Here is a 14,947-nt window from a genome sequence, read left to right on the forward strand (position 1 = left end):
GAGAGTATCAGAAAGAGAGGAAGACTGCACAACAGATGAATAGATTCAATTAGGGAGGTCATGAGCATGAGTCTGCAAAACTTAAGCAGAGCAGTAGAAGACAAGGAGTCTTGGAGATGTCTCATCCGCAGAGTCCCCATGAGTCGAGGTTGACTTGAGGGCTGTTAACAACAACATATTAAGGAAGTCAAGAGGAAGCCACAGGATAAAGTGAATTTGCTGTCGTTAGACAATTTCAGAGATGTCTTGCTACCCTTAAAAGATTGTGAACACCCTTTGTAAACAACTTCTCTTGCTACAAGTGGTTCACATCTTACCCCACCAGACAGAGCAAGTGAAAACTGTAAGAAAACTCTGAAGAAGCAGTTTTCAAATAAGTAATTTGCTGCCCCCTGCTGCAGTTACGAAAAATTAGAGACAACCTCATTCTGTTTTAGAACCAATAAATCTCTCTAAAATGGTAATCTGTTAACCATTACATGGTTCTTGAATCATTTGGGAATAACTGATATTATCCAATATGATAATTATGACATAGCAGGCCAAGTGCCAAGAGTAAACTGAAAAGACAGGAATTCAGAGCCCAGTTCTTTTTTACATCCCAATCTGTACACCACAAATTCTTATCTTTCAGATGTCTCTGTGCAGAAGCCTGTAATCCATTTGTGAGTTCAGCATGTAAATTAGGAGCAAATCTGATCAAAGGATACATTATATATCTGCAGCGATAGACTTTCCAGTGAGTACAGCAAAGGAGGGACAACTACTTCAACTACTTGTATCTATAAGTCCCAAACCTGCTATCCTAAACTAGTTCCAAGCAGTGGAAATGTAAACTAACCAGTTACTTCAAAAGGCTTTGTCATTACCAGATAATACCAGAAGCCACCCAATTTCCTATATTTATTTTTAAAAATGTATTTAATGAATTTAAAATATATATTGAATGGATTCCCAATACTATCACCTATGTATGTTAAGGAGCAGTGGTGTCACAAGGGAGGCCAGGGGATGCAGATCGCACCAGGTGACAATCTAAGAGGGATGACACCACTGATCCTCAAACATTTGTGTTTTGGTAGAAACAGGCTGAGACATTTGTCTGTGTCCCTTCAAATTGCTGAACAGAGGATGTGAGTGGGGGGGGGGAGGCTCAGTGGGGGGAGAAAGGAGAGGCCCCAGGGTTTTTTTAAATCAAAAATTAAAAAAATTAAATAAAAATTATTTTTTTAAAATTTTGTTTGAAAACATTACATTTTACCAAATTTTAATTTTAACCACATTAAACTATGTACACATAGACACATATATTCTGCATGTATGATAATCTAAAGGTATAATAGTTGTTTATGTCCCAACTATTACTGTTACATTCAGGGATATATGGGAATTATGATTTATGAGTAACATTAAGTACAAAAAAAAATTACTAAGGATTCTATATGGTGTGAAATGGGAAGAGGTCTATAGAGGTAGCGACACCATGAGTTACTGCACCGGGTGACGCCAACCTTAGGGACGCACTGTTAAGGAAGAAGTTCATATGGGAAATAGGGTGAAAGTGGTTACAAAAACAGAAAGCATACAATGAGAAGGGAGCGATGTGAAGGAAATCTATGGCCCTCAGAGATTTTGGACTACAGTTCCAACAACCTCTTACCATTATCATGCCAGATAAAGCTTCTGGAAACTAAAGTCCAAACTGCTTCCCATCCATATCTTAAAAGCACAGAAGTAGTGCTAGTAACAGTTATCAAACAGGGAATTCGTGCAGATTTTCAAAAGATTTGTGGTGGGGAGCTTTTTACAGTTTGGGAAGAAATTCCTTGTTGAGGAGATGGAAAATCTCAATTCTAGGGATCAAACACATTTTAACTTGAAGAGACAGGGTGGAAGTTAACCTTGAATGGGAATGTTAAGAATTTCAATCAATAGTGGTTACTCTTCGTCGCTTATATTAATGGTGGTGGCCTGCAAGGCAATATAAAAGAGATAAATATTAACTACGCAAATGAAAAACTTTTTAAAAAACCACCTAAAACAGCTCCTTAAAATATTGTAAGCTAGCTTCTCTCCTCCACAAATTTACAGTGATTTATGTTTAAACTCATCCAATGAGCCACAGAACCAGAGCCAATGCCATAGTCAAGAGCTGTACTCAAAACAGGCTTACAACAGTCAACAACAACAACAACAGTACCTTTATATTAGCCAATAGGCCATTAGGCAACACAAAATATATATAAAACATGTTAAAACAGCACCATAAAACAATGATTCATAGCAAACATACTGTAAATAATAAATAATATTTAAATGTCAAAATAACACTATTAAGAACAAATATTCATAGCAGACTTAGAGGCTAAACAGACCAGCCAAAGGGGCCAGCGTTGTGGTGGTCGCAAGCTGCATGCCCTAACTCCATCCCCAAGCTGCAGTCAGGCCGCTTATGTGACTGCATGACAGGCAGCGTTATGGCACTCCTTTGGGACGGAGTTCATATGCCGCACACCAAAAGGAACGTTGAAAAGTGCCGCTGCGGCAGCAAAGGCAACCTTTTTTCCAACCCCGAAAGGTTTTGCCGCTTCTTTTGAGGCCGGAAAAACGCTGGATCGGGCCACAGCATGTAAGGCTCAAAGGGGCGGTACCAAGCCACTCTTTTGGGGCCATCTGTTTTGCCCCTTACTTACCATCCTAATATAGTGCTTAGCATAGCATATATAAATGTGCATGTGTGTATATGTATGTCTGTGTTCGTGTGTGTGTGTGTGTGTGTGTGTACACATACACACACACACACACAAATTATTTATAGACACGTTAGATTTTACATGGCCACATAAGACAAAAACAGGCGGACATTTGTATGAGTACTTAGTAAACATTAGACAGGGCTAATTGAAGAGCATAAGTCATAGCCTTATGAGTTTACAGCACCTGAGTCCATTCTCTCTGCTGTGCTAAAGAAGAAATCTGATAGCTGTGGAACTGAGCCCTCAAGAAAGTAAAAAGAACTTGGCACCGAGTGTTTCAAATTTCAGCCTTGCTATAATAACATGACCCTCTCATCCCCAATGAAGCATTTCAACACGTCTGCCAAAGATGGGCACAGCTGTACAAAGTTGAGCGCTCTTAACATTTTCTCTCATATGCAGCAACAAGAGAAACATAACATTATGGCTGAGTGGCAACGTATCAGAGTGCAGACAGTGCTGGGTCTGCATGAAGGAAGGTAGGGCTCTGCAGGCATGATCTCCCAAATGCAATTCCCAGTCTCTCCAGTAAAACACTGCAAGTAGCTGGACTGCGATATACCTTCCTCTCCATGAGATGGAGATACTGCCAAGACAGGTTATACTGAGCAGTACAATCTGACAAGAAAGAGGTACATAGTTTCATGTGGTTGAAGCAAAAATTTGGTAAAATGGGATGGTTTTAAAGAAAACTTTTTTTAAAAAATTAATTATTTTTTCTGGATTTTAAATTTAAAAATGGGCATCTCCTTTCTCCTCCCGCTAAGCCTCACCCCACTCATCCTAACTCTTCAGAAATTTAATTGGGCAGAGGTGAATGCCATGGCTTGTTTCTGCTCAAAGCCAGATGTTTGGGGAGCAGTGATGTCACCCCTAAAGGTGTCGCCTGGTGTGGTCTGTACCCCTCACATTCCCCTAATGATAGCACTGTGTGTATATAGGGATGGTAATGGCTACAACTGGTTTGTTGATCTCAAGAAGAAGCACAGTCAGCCCTCCACATTTGTTTGACTTTTTGTGGATTTGATCAATATGTTCTCTCTAGGAATCTCCAGTTCCTCCAATACAACTCTATGGTCAAGATCAGCCAGAGGTTGTGCTGGAGGACCTAGAGATTCTTAAAGAGAGTGCTTCTCTAGGCTTTCATAGGTCCTCCAGCACACTTCTATGGTCAACCTCTGGCCAACGTTGACCATAGAGTTGTGCTGGAGGACCTAGAGTTTCCTAGAGATGTGCTCTTTCAGATTAAAATTAGTGTTTTTGTAATTAGAGGTTTTCCCACTTTTACAGGGGTCCTGCAGTCCCAACTGCAGCGAATGTGGAGGGCCCACTATACTTCAGCATGGTCCTGTGAAAAGAAGGCAGTTGAAAGTCTTCAGCTGCGTTGTTCCCATCTTTCCCTTTGTTGTGCAATCTCAGTCTCGCTGGGCAAATTCAAACATGCTAACCATTACGTTTTGCCAGCTCACTAGTCTATGACCCTTGACTGATGGGAGGGTTTGATATTTCATAGAATCATAGAGTTGGAAGAGACCGCAAGAGCCATCCAGTCTAACCCCATTCTGCCATGCAGGAAATCACAATCAACATCCTCAACAGATGGCCTTCCAGCCTCTGCTTAAAGACCTCCAATAAAGGAGACTCCGAGGGAGTGTGTTCCACTGTTGAACAGCTTTTACTGTCAGGACGTTCCTCCTAATGTTTACATGGGAATGTCTTTTCCTGCAGCTTGCATCCATCCCCAGCTGGGGATGATGGGGAGGGCGTTGATGATGGGGGTGATAGACAGGTTCCAAGGTTTGGTCCCCGTCCTGACTTGCTAACTGTCACACCCATCATCCCCAACCAGCCAGCAAAAACCACAACGTGAACACTCAGGATGAGCTGGTTGGGGATGATGGAGGGTTGATGATGGGGGTTATAAATGGGTGCCAAGGTTTGTTCCCCACCCATGCCCATCATCCCCAACCAGCCGGCAAAAAACCCACCACCTGGAACACTCAGGGATGGCTGACTGGGGATGATGGATGGGGAGGGGGTTGTAGATAGGTGCCAAGGTTCAGTCCCCATCTTGGCTTGTTTAGCTGTCATGCCCATCATCCCCAGCCAGGCAGCAAAAACCACAGCTTCAACACTGAGGGCTAGCTGGCTGGCTAGGCATGATGGGAAGGGAGGTTGATGATGGGGGTTGTAAATAGGTTCCAAGGTTTGGCCCCCCGTCCTGGCTTGCTGAAGTGTCACACCCATCTTCCCCAACCAGCCAGCAAAAAAAACCACAAACAAAGAAAACCCCACAACCTGGACCACTTAGGGCTAGCTGGCTGGCTGGGGATGATGGGGAGGGGAGTTGATGGTGGGGTTTATAGATAGGTGCCAAGGTTTGATCCCCACCCTGGCTTGCTTCCCTATCAGGCCCATCATTCCCCAAAACAGCTGTAAAAAAAACCCCACAAACACTCAGGGCTGGCTGGGGATGATGGGCGGGGGTTGTAGATAGGTGCCAAGGTTTGGTTCCCCACCTTGTCTTGTTTAACTGTCACACCCATCATCCACAGCCAGCCTGCCAGCCAAAACCACAGCTTCAACACTCAGGGCTAGCTGGGGATGATGGGGAGGGGGGGTTGATGATGGGGGTTGTAAATAGGTTCCAAGGTTTGGGTCCCCCTGCCTTGGCTTGTTGAAGTGTCACACCCATCATCCCCAACCACAATCTGTCTGGGGATGATTTGGCGGGGGATGCTGGGTGTGACAGTCAAAGGAGCCAAAGGGAGGGCCAAGGTCCTGCCCCACTGCCTCCCTGCCCCTGGCTCACCTCCCTTGGAGCTTCTGCTTTCCTTGCTCCCTGGAGCCCAGGTGCTCCGCCGCAAAGGCTGCGATCCCGGGCTGACCCTGTCTGTTGTCTGTCTCTCTGCTGCAGGCGCCCTGCTTCCTCTTTCTCCTCCCTCCCTCGAGGCTGCAGCAGGCAAAGGACAGCAAGGGAAGCAGCAGCAGCAGCAGCAGCAGCCATAGAGGCTAGAGAGAGTTACAAAGAAGCATTGCGCCCACGGACCGGATTTCCTGTTGCAGGAAGGGAGGGAGGAGCCTTGTTTTGCTATCCATCCGCACTGCAGGAACAATCCGGTTTGAAACCGCTTTCCGGGAATCCCAGCCCCAGGCAAACCACCATCCCCAGAATGCCATAGCATTGAACCATGGCCAGTTAAAAAGTGGTGTCAACCTGGATTATTTCTGCAGAAGATTTGGGTTGGCTAAAAACAAGCAAACAAGCAGATATAGTAAAATTAGAATAAATTAAAATAAACATAAAATTATTTATAAAAGAAAAAGCAAAAGCAAGTGGAAGAACAACTCCCAACAAACTTCTGCAAAGCCAAGGGCAGGCAGCCTGTCAAGCCAACCTCCTAGCACTGGATTTAGGTGTAAAAGAAATGACTGTGATACTAATAATAATAATAAATTATAATAATATAATAATACATTTATTGTGGCAGCAGAGCTCTCTGACAGAGGAGGCTACATGTCTCCCAAAACTACAGTTCCCAGGATTCCCCAACACAGACCCAGGGCAGTTAAGGCAGTCTCAAACTGGATTATTTCTGCAGTGTGTTTTGGACCTTCGCCAAGGAAACTCTAGTTTAAAAAAGCAAAAAAGACTCCACTACACTCCCAGGGAGTTTGTTCCACTGTTGAACAGCCCTTACTGTCAGGAAGTTCCTCCTAATGTTGAGCTGGAATCGCTTTTCCTGTACATTTAGCCTTCTCTGTCAGTGAGCTCTGGTGGCCCAACAAACTACAGTTCCCAGAATTCCATAGCCTTGATCTAGACAGAGTTAAAGCGGTGCCAAACCGGCCTATTTCTCCAGCCTGGATGTAGCCACAGTCAGCAGAGGTGCCAAGTGTTTTCAAGAAAGCACCTGTGCTCCTGTACACATTAGAGCAAGGGAGTGAGAGGCCTGTTGCCATACCTGCATTCCAGAAACGAAGACGCAGAATGGAACAGCTGCCTCTCCTAAAGTCTGAACTAAATAAACTAAAGAAAAAGGAAACATATCCAGGGGACAGGCTTGTTGGCCAGATAACAAAGTCCAATAACATCCAAAATCCACCAAACAGCGATACCTTTATTAGACCGACCAAAGTGCACAACATACATGCTGCAAGCAGGAGGGGGGAACTTAAAGCAAAGGAAGAGAGGCATGTTGATGGTTTGTTATGCTCTGTGTGGGGAATTACGGAAGTCACCAAGACTTTTCTGAGCTTTGTGCCTTGCTCCAGAGACTCTTCAGCTGTCTTCTCCCTTTCTTTCTGGACAGCTATTTGTCTGGGAAGCTCTAGAGCTGAGCTGCCTCACTCAGCATCCTTCCTCCTGCTCCCTTTTGCCTTGGCCTGCAGTTTTAAAATTCCTGAGCTTTCTTGCAGTGCATTTTTAACTCCAATTCCAACTCTGCTGGCTCTCTTCCCAGCCAGGAACTGAAGAACTGTGTTGACCTTCTTGCATAAGGATGTCACACCCTTCTTCTCAGACTGTGAGCCTTGCATTTGCATTTAAAAATATATATTTTTTACACTGCTCTTGGCTGAAATCTGAGGGAAGTGAAATACCATTGCTGAGCTATAACAAGTCATGCTCTTAAATCTCTTTTACACAATACAGTTATAGCACTTTGATGCCACTTTAACTGCCTTCCATCGCTCCATCCTATGGAAACATGGCATTTGTAGTTTTGTGAAATATTTACAGTTCTTTGCCAGAAAAGGCTAGTTCAGTGGTTCTCAACCTTTGGGCCTCCTGCTGATTTGGACTTTAGTTTCCAGAAACACTAGCCACCATGGCCCTTGGTGAGGAATGCTAGAAACTGACATCCAAAACATCTGGCAGCCCAAAATTCAAGAACTTCTGCTATTTGTAATAGTTACTGTGTTTACTAAACTACATAAATCAAACGTACTTACATACTAATATGCAAGTAGTGCACGAGTGAGACAGACACATCTAAACCAGGGAGCAGATCTCCAAATACTGGTAATTCACCTTCAACTGAAAATATTAATCTTTCTTGCTCAATATATCTTCGGTGACAAACGGGCAAATGTAACCCAGGTCACTTCCCTAACTGTGGTGTGGGATCTGATTCACATAGCCATTGAAGGAATGGTAAAGTCATCTTGCAAAATCCTTGTTTAATACCACATAAGACAAACTCATAACACAACAATATAGTTCAGCGTCAGTGATTTTTTTTATCAAGTTAATAAGCAAACTATTCAAATGTTTAAATGCTTCTACCAAAAAGCAATGCTTTGACTATTTTGGAAAGGTTTGCTTGTTCCTAATTGTGTAGTGAACGAGAAAATCACCTAAAGCTAAGCCTTCTTTAATTCTTTTATTCACTTGGGGATTTAGGCCTCCGTTTTGGAAAGTAGTCCCAAAGGATGGCAGTCAGTGGAGAGAGAAATCATTAGAATTGCATGTATGTAATGATGCTATGCATGTTTAATTAGTAGGAGATTTAGTGTGAATGAAGAGTTGGATCACAATGTTTTGTAAATTTCTGCAAGTGTTTCTTGTTTTCATATTCCTCTTTTTCTTTTTCATCATTATTTTCTGATTCTGTGGGGTTTTATCTCCACCTACATGCATCCTGGCTTTCATTGGAATCACCCATACTACTTTAAGAGGCATGCATATCCACAATCTTAAAAAGGAATTGTAGCTGCAGATTATTGTGGCATCTGCATCAAGGGAAATTGGGAACCAGGATTTGTTACCCAAGATATGTATGAAGTTTTACTAAAATGACTGAGACTTCCTGTGGTGTAAAAGCTGTAATGTACCATTGCATGTTAGGGAGCATAATGGTGTCAGATATTTTTTGGCTGACAATGAGGGAAACTTTTCTAGAGTGGCTCTTTGAATTTTTAGGCCAGATTTCTCCATCCTGACATCTTCCAAATATGTTTTTTAAAAATTTATTTATATCCCGCCTCTTACATTTTGGGGATCGAGGCGGGCAATAAACCCACAAAACCCTAGCCTAACCCTCCCTCCCAGTTTAAAATTAAACAATAAAACATAGTTAAAATATATGTAACAATACATCAGAATTATTGCACAATCCGCAAGTGAGAAAGTGGTGAGGAGGGTGGATTCAGTCGGTTCTGGACATGATCAATCTGGGAAGGCCTGCCGGAAGAGAAGGGTCTTTGCCGCCTTTTTGAAAGCCTCCAGTGTTGGATTGCCTTTTCCATATTCTGGCCAATTAACTTTTAATTCTTCTTGATTTTACTTGGAGGGATAAGCCCCCCCCCTGCGCCCAATGGAACAAATGTATCAAGAGATTACAGTATTTGTTGCTGTATCTGGATTTTTTAAACATTCAAATGACATTTCTGTTGTCCTTGACTATTTCCTGGGGATTTCTGGCACTAGCTGCAACATTTTATTCCCACCTTCAAGTGGGTTTCTTTTTAATTTCATAGAATAGTATGCCCTCTTCTCATTTTTAAATATTTTTTTAAAAAAAGAGACCTAGTGCTATAGTGGAATGGTACTATAACTCTACAACTCTTTAAAAAATTAAAAATTTGGAGAAAATAAAATTTGTCCTTCAAACTATAGGACCACAACAGCAAACTATGATATGGTTCTTTAAAATCTTGAAGCGCTCTATTGTAGATCCAAGACTTTGCCATAAACAGGCATCAAAAAGAAACCTAAGTAACCATATTTCAAAAACTCACACTTCTTTAGACCATTCTAGCTGAGCTCTTATGCACATATTTCATTCTGCATTTGAAAACAGCACAACTTCAGTGTGCTTAGCTTTGGCTGCTTTGGGCCCATTCAGACTACCTTTTAACCCAGAGGAGAAATCGATTCTTCCATGTGCAGTTCATATTGGGCCCGATTCTGTCACAATCCGTTTCGAGGCACGCACAAGGAAATACCCCTTAGAGCGGGGTATCCAGATTTGGGGTAAAATCCGTCTTTTCTGAAAAAACCCGGGTTCCACGAAATATGAACTTGCCCCCGATTCAGGGAGGGATTAAGGTCAGAGGGCGGGTAGAGGGCAGAGCATTCCCTCCCCTCATCGGAGGAGGAGAAAAGAGCCTGGATGCCAAAAGGGGAATCTGACAGGAGGCAAAGGGTGAGAGGAGGCTAAAAGGGGAAATCAGGGTGACTGACGGGGGCTGCAAAAGGCTGTCAGAGGGAGGGCGGGGGGGGGGGGACTGAAGAAAGTGACAGAGCAGGAGGAGGAGGATGAAGGAGCCAGGGCAGCTCAGAGGAAGGGGAGGGTTGGAAGGAAAGAGGAGGAGGAGGATTGCCAAGGGAAATTGGGCTGCGGGGCCAAGCCGGAGGAGGGATGTAGGGAAATCAGGCTGCAGAAGGAGCCTCTTTTATTTTTGACAATCTATGTGCATGATTTTTTGGGTGACATGTCTGTGTGCTTGCTTGTGCTACTTTCATTTCCTCTTGCTCCTGGAATATTATTATTATTATTATTATTATTATTATTATTACATGTGTAAGAGGCATTCTGGGGTGGCAAGGAGCTGGGGATACAGGATGCATTAGCTTGCATTTTGGGGTTGAAAATGGGGCCAAGGGAAGATCATAACCTGCACTGACCCAAATGCCCACAACACACACACACACAGAGGTTTTTAAATCTGACAAAATGTGAACATTTTGTGCCTGGCTCCTTAAAAAAAAGGAGGGAGGAAAGCTTACTTCCGATGCCCCAATGAGTGCTGCAAATGTCACCTATGACAATCGCTTGATTGACAGCAGGTGCCTTCATGTTAAACCCGGATTTCCCCAAGAGGGCATTCGGGTTAAAATGCCTCTGATTTGTAGTGAGCACTTGCTTACTGAGAGATTCAGGAGGGGCCCCCCGAATCTGCCCAGTTCCTTTCAGAGCAAAACCGCCAGTGGGAATGGGGCCCAAGTGTCCTTATCCTTAGAGTTTTCCGTAGACAAACAGTATAACTTACAGATAGTTCCCAAATGTTACATCAGCATTTATTAGAGAAGGATGACAATCCTGTTTAAGTCCCTCCAATTTGTGTGATAAAATGGTTGGATCAAATGGACAATAAGCCCCTCCAAATGGAATCTGACACAGATATGGCTATAAAATGTCATGGAAATTATTAAGATGCGCCGTAAAATTTAACTATTTTAGTGGTAAAAGGTTGACTTGCTGAAATTTTTATTTGGGATAAAACAATCTATTCACATTGAATGAAGCATTTAATTAATATTTTTGCAAATACCTCTAGATGGATGGCCTCCTCCCCATGTAGGTTCCTGAGAATAACCCAGTGTGCTTTAAAATGAAGTCTTAATTCATATCAAAAAGTGAACTGTCTCTCAAATTTAGCTTAGCATTATTTTTGATCACAGCAAAATCATAGTTTAGTCAAACTGAAGTTAAACACTTGAATACCTTGAAATACACTGTCGCTGGAGGTTTTCTTTATTGCAGACAAAAGCAGAAAAACAGACATAAAGAAATGAATCTGTAGAAACTAAAAATCATTTGAATCTTGACTTAAACACAGGAGCAGTTAAAATCCACATTATTCCTTATTAGAAAATGTATGGTAATTATTACAAGGTGTTACTGGCTTTTTCTAGCTGCAAGGTTCACAGGAAGGAGAAGGCCCCAGTTTTGGACATGGTTGAACAGTATGTTACTGAAGCATACAAAGAAATTATTAGAAGAGGGAACAGATGGCACCAAGCAGTTATTTCAGACTGGATCATTATTCATTCAGGGAACCTAGGAAAACCATCCATTTCACATCCCAGAATTACAGCCCTATGTACCACCTTAATTGCCATAGCAACATCCTATGAAATCTTGAGATATGTAGTTCAGGAAGGGATATTTAGAATTCTGTTCCAGAGAGATCCAATGCCTCACTGAAGTACAAACCACACAATTCAAAAAGATGCTACTATGGCTGTTAAAGTGGAATATAATGCAATTATTGCGTAGTGTGAAAGGGCCCCAGCCTAAGACCAAACTACATGTGATGCAGATGGTAGGAGTAGGACTGCTCCATTCACCTTGCACTGTTTCCTGCAGCTGGTGTGAGTCAAAAAAAGAGACAGAGAAGAGAAGTGTACATATCTGTAGGTTCTGAACAGTTAGCATGAAAATCCATAGATTTTTCTACAATGTCCAATTCAAAAGGATTGTATCAAGGGAAGGGTCATGACATAAATAGGATCTACAAAAAAATAACAGCAGAAATACCTCCTGTTCATAGTTATACAACCTCTTTTATGCACTTCATTTCCCTTTTGCTTTTTTCTTTCTTTCATTATTACCTTTCCAACAGTCAAAAGCCTTCTGTAACTGTTGACTACGCTCATTTCTTAGTGGCTGTTTTTGGTCCCTTTGTGCACGGATGGTCTCATTTTGGCTGCATAAGGTTCTACAACTGGAGATGTAGTTTGCTAATTTGTTGATGTAATGTGCTTTCAGACTGACTACAATATTATTTTATTCTGATTTATTCAGTGGGGGTCTGCCATTGCTTCATCTTCACAACTTATGAGTGTGACTTGCCCAGGGTCACCCAGTGGGTTTCTATGACTGAGCAGGGATTTGACCCCTGGTGTCTAGCGTCCTAGTTCAACACTCAAACCACTGCACTGCACCGGCTCTCTGAGTATAAGGCTATTAGTGTATAGTATACACGCCAGACCTGAGATCACTAAAGCCACAATCTGGTAACCTTTTACTCTGCTTGGATCCAGTCCCTGTGAATGTCCCCCACCCCAGTGCAGCATTTCATATAGTATTTTACTTTAGGCTAGTTTGGAAACCAATTAGCCCTCCATATCCACAGATTCCTTAATCAAAGTTTCAAACATACATGTCTCGAAAAGATTTTATATATATATATATATATATATATATATATATATATATATATATATTCCCCAAAACAAACCTTGATTTTGCTGTTTTATATAAAAGACATTTTACTACACTATTGTATTTAATGAGACATGAGGATCCACAGATTTTGGTACCTATGGGGGTCTTGGAACCAATCCCTAGGAGACACCAAGGGTCCACTGTATTTGGGACAAACAAACAGGATAGATATAGAAATGAAATTAATTTTTATGGAGAATAAGCAAACATGTTTCCTAACGAAAAATGATTGCAACGTAGACAACAGCAAATCAGACTATGACATCTAACAGGAAATTTAGACAGAAGATATCATTTCCTCTATAGGATAATGTGGTTGGCTTTGAAGTGATCCAGGCAACATATATATTTTCCTTGGGTATTTTCTGTTCTTTTTTCCACATCTGAAAGAATCCAGCAAGTTGATATGTTGTCCAATTCCCTCTTTTGGCTATGGAACTAATTATGTTGTGTTGCTAGGAGGTCACATCCAGTGATGTGTGTGTGTGATGACATGGCACCTCCCTTTTTTCCTTCATTTTAATTTTCAGTGGCCATCCAGCAGATCTCCTCTGCTGCTGAACAAACAGCTATTTTTTAAAGTAACAATAAACATAATCTTTTTCCACACATACTCCTTTTGCTGTTCAAACTCTAACACTTTGCATCACTTCCCACCCCAGCACAGAGAGGTTGGATTTTATGTCTTTTATGACATTTAGTGCTCAACTATTCAGGGGTTACAGACACATTGGCCATATCCCCTCACAGCTTTTTGTTTTACAGGGAGGGCATTTTATTGTGGTGCCTTGTCACATAACACTATTTGCCCTGTACTCTTCCTGGTGTTAGCCCTAATGTTTTGCCATGCCAGGACAATACCTTGCCACATAACTTTGTTTGCTCCACAGTGTCCACACTTCCTAAATTTAGGCTCGGAACAGACACACCTTTGAGGCGCCCTCATCACGTGCGAGGGCTGCCTGGTGGGCAGAGCGCCCACACACCTGGCAGCCCTCGCATGTGACGAGGGCGCTGCAGCTGCAGCACACCCACCAGACGCGGCATGTACTGGTGACATTGCAACTGCGCTGCCTCAAAATGGGGCGGTGCAGTTGCGACGTCACCGCAGCATCGCTGGCACTTTAGGGTGCGGAAGTGCACCGCAAAAAAGGAGCCGCTTCCCAGTGCTCCTTTTTTGCTCCGCAGGAGCGCCGTGCAATTTGGTTGCTGCGGCGCTCCTGCGGAGCAATGAGAGGTGCCAGGGGCACGCCTCTTTCTGGCAGTTTGTACCCCGCCTTAGCCTCCTTCATCAGTCTGGTACAATGCCTTTTTTCTGCCTGGGTTTTCTCCTACAGGCTGCCATCTGTGCATTAGTTTTTCTTCCTTGTATGAAGTGTCAATACCCTGCTTTGATATTGTGTTTCCACCTCATCATCCACCTTGTTTTCCCACTGGCAGCAAAAGCAATGATGGTACAGTGCTACCTCGGGTTACGAAATTAATTCGTTCCGCGGCGCCGTTCGTAACCCGATACATTTCGCAACCCGAAAAGGCTTTCCGTTAGCGCTGGAAAGCCGCTAGCCGCGCTTCGGATTTGAATTTCGCGCCGAAATGAATTTCGTAACCCGAAAAATCTTTCGTAACCCGGAACAGTTTTTTTCAATCTAACTTTTTCGTACCCCGGAAATTTCGTAACGCGATCAATTCGTATCCCGGGGTACCACTGTATTCTAAAATTCACAAAAGATAAAGAGAGTGCTAGGATTGTTGGAAAAAAGGTACCATCCTTTGTGTGATTACAAGAACATCAAAAATTCTTCCATATGGACACCACAAACACCACAAACTGTGTTGAATTGAATATTACAGTTAATCCAAATTAAGGATCTGGGATTTCCCCTAAATCAATTGTAAGAAAATACTGGAAGACTAATAAACATTTGTCAATTGATGAATGGTCAAAAGAAATCTGGAATAGTTTAATGTTATCAAAATTAAGAGAAGGGTATTTAAAGCAGGATACTCTGCATAGAAATGTCATTATTTTGTTTTTGGATTCTCTCTCTCTCTCTCTCTCTCTCTCTCTCTCTATATATATATATATATATATATATTACAAATCATTATTTTATTTTATTTTAATTTTTGATAAATTTATATGTTTTGTATAAAGCACATTTTCTCATTTAGTTAAAAGAAAACATCAGGAAACTAGTAACGCAATGTATTGCTTTTGAATATGCCTCAAGATAG

The 14,947-nt window shown here is 42.2% G+C and overlaps 1 protein-coding gene across 5 annotated transcripts in view; it reads right to left on the bottom strand.

Annotated features, from left to right (window-relative positions):
* B3GALNT1 (beta-1,3-N-acetylgalactosaminyltransferase 1 (Globoside blood group)) overlaps positions 1-14,947 on the bottom strand; it is a 34,702-nt gene that overhangs the window by 6,162 nt on the left and 13,593 nt on the right. Inside the window, exon 1 of one of the 5 annotated variants that reach the window (XM_089508929.1) lies at positions 5,569-5,655. The exons of 3 other annotated variants lie outside the window; for them this stretch is intronic. The gene's annotated coding sequence lies outside the window, so the exon portion shown is untranslated. Of the gene's footprint in view, positions 1-5,568; positions 5,656-14,947 lie in introns of those variants that run through there. One more of the 5 variants, XM_089508934.1, reaches the window with a different exon arrangement.

Source organism: Sceloporus occidentalis, unplaced genomic scaffold, assembly GCF_023333645.1.
Source record: "Sceloporus occidentalis isolate IW3139 unplaced genomic scaffold, rSceOcc1.0.p SCAF_2, whole genome shotgun sequence".
Taxonomy (NCBI): Eukaryota; Metazoa; Chordata; class Lepidosauria; order Squamata; family Phrynosomatidae; genus Sceloporus; species Sceloporus occidentalis.